Consider the following 2,048-nt stretch of genomic DNA (forward strand, 5'->3'; position numbering starts at 1 on the left):
TTGAGCATAAGCTTTCGTGGGTAAAAACCCCACTTCTTCAGGTGCATCTGAAGAAGTGGGGTTTTTACCTACAAAAGCCTGTGCTCAAATAAATCACATAATTACGACAGATAACATTTTGATTTTCTATAAGACCTTATTCTCAGATGATCCCAAGGTATTTTACACACAGTAATCATTGTTTGCAAGTCTTATTCCTGACTCATGTGGGGGAAAGGAGGCACAGGGAAGTTAAGTCACACAGCCACATCAGTGGCAGAGCAGGATAGGAACCCAGAAACTGTGACTCCCAACTGAGTGTCAGGCTATTGGACAGTGCTATTCTCCTGGCTCTTTGCATGCCCAAGATATTCAGGGATATATGAAAGTTCAGCAGAAGTGTCTTTGTCCAGCCCCCAGCAAACGGGACAGGATTAGCCCCTTCAGAAGAGGGTACACTTTGCACTTTCCCAGAACCTCCTCCTAAACACATGGGAAGAGAGAGCTATTGGGGGACTGGAGAAGGAGGGGAGTTGGATAAATAACTCCTTTAAGGGAAGAATGAAATGCTGTCATTCTCCAGGACAAGGGACCCCTAACTCCCTTGCTCCCTTTTCCCCTGGCTTCCTCTGCTTGGCCCCCTACCGGACTCTGTCCCCACTCTAAGCTCTCTCTGCCCACTTCTTTCCTTTCCTCTCACCTTATGCCCGTCCCATGCTGCCCCCCTGCCCAGCTCCCTGACCCCTCGCCCAAGCCTCCCGCCTCGCCTCATTCCTGCTTTCGATTTAGTCCCTTTCCTGTGCCCTGAAACTGCCCCTGCCCCCCACTGTTCTGCCCTCCAACTGCCCCTGCAGCGCACCCCCCAACTCCCCTGCACCCCACTGCTCTGCCCCCCAACTGCCCCTGCCCCCATTGCCCCTGCAGCGCACCCCCCAGCTGCCCCATCAGCTCCCCTTGCTCTGCACCCCAGCTCCCCGCAGCCCTCACCGTGCAGGGAGCCTCATGGATCGGGGCGGCCCGGGGCGCTCTCGGTCCCTCCCGGCTCCGGCGGCTCGTCGCCCCGTGCAGCCCGCACCGGCCCCAGGATACAGTGTAGCCGATGACAGGTGCGTCACGTCCGCCCGTCCCGGGAACCCGCCCCTAGCTGCGCCGCGCCGGCCGGCCCCACGCTGCAGGGCCGGGGGCTCCGGGAGGGATCCTGGGGGCCCCGCTCCCCTGCAGCGCCCCGGGGCTGGCTCTAGGACCCACGTGGTCCGCGTGTATCGCCCGCGGGCTTCGTTCTCGGGCCGCTGGCGGGGCTCGCGCTGGGGGCTCTCTGGGGGCTTCTCTGGTGTCTGCTGCCCCTGTTGGGTGGCCAGGGGCTGGGTGGGACCGGCTCCGGTGAGCTCTGGGGGGCACCCCTGGGAGTGACCGTGCAGCACCCTGGGGGGCTCCCCGGGCCCCTTGCAAGCCCTCGGCCCAGGCGCTCTCCGCCCAGGGTGGCCAGTTTGGGTGGCTCTGTTCATCCCTAGTTAAGGGTTAATCTTTGGTTCCTGGAGACTCCAGCGGTTGGGAACCCCGGGGCATGGCGGGGCTGTGTCTCCGCTCTCCAGCCCTGCACCCAGGTCACTTTCACTCCCAGCATCTCCCTGGGGCTGGGTACCGGCCCCCCCCGGGGACAGGGGCCTTCTGACAACAGCTCCCCCCAGGCCCTGCAGCTAGAGCCAGGGGCCCGCAGGCCAGGTGTGACCCCCGCCCAGCACCGATCAGTCACCGCGGGGCGGGTGTCAGTCTGGGGACTGGTGTGGGCCTGTCCCATTGTCTTTCGGCAAGATCTGATTCCCTGCTCGGGCTTGTGCCGCCCCTGTCCTGTGAGCCCCGGGCAGGTTCCCGTGGTCAGCCCTGGATGTGGCCGGGTTTGCTGGAAATCCCAGGCTTGCAAAGGCGGATTTCTGTAGAGCTCCTCCCGGGGCGAGCTCTCTAGGGTTTCTACCGGGCTCCCGGGGCGAGCTCTCTAGGGTTTCTATCGGGCTCCCGGGGCGAGCTCTCTAGGGTTTCTATCGGGCTCCCGGGGCGAGCTCTCTAGGGTT

At 62.5% G+C, this 2,048-nt stretch overlaps 1 protein-coding gene across 3 annotated transcripts in view; it reads right to left on the reverse strand.

Annotated features, from left to right (window-relative positions):
- PCSK7 (proprotein convertase subtilisin/kexin type 7) overlaps positions 1-1,124 on the reverse strand; it is a 54,281-nt gene extending 53,157 nt beyond the window's left edge. For all 3 annotated transcript variants that reach the window (XM_043534226.1, XM_043534225.1, XM_037882519.2), the window contains exon 1: positions 967-1,124. The gene's annotated coding sequence lies outside the window, so the exon portion shown is untranslated. The remainder of the gene's footprint in view (positions 1-966) is intronic.
- Between the last annotated feature and the right edge of the window lie 924 nt (positions 1,125-2,048).

The sequence above is a fragment of the Chelonia mydas genome, chromosome 22 (genome assembly GCF_015237465.2).
Source record: "Chelonia mydas isolate rCheMyd1 chromosome 22, rCheMyd1.pri.v2, whole genome shotgun sequence".
Taxonomy (NCBI): Eukaryota; Metazoa; Chordata; order Testudines; family Cheloniidae; genus Chelonia; species Chelonia mydas.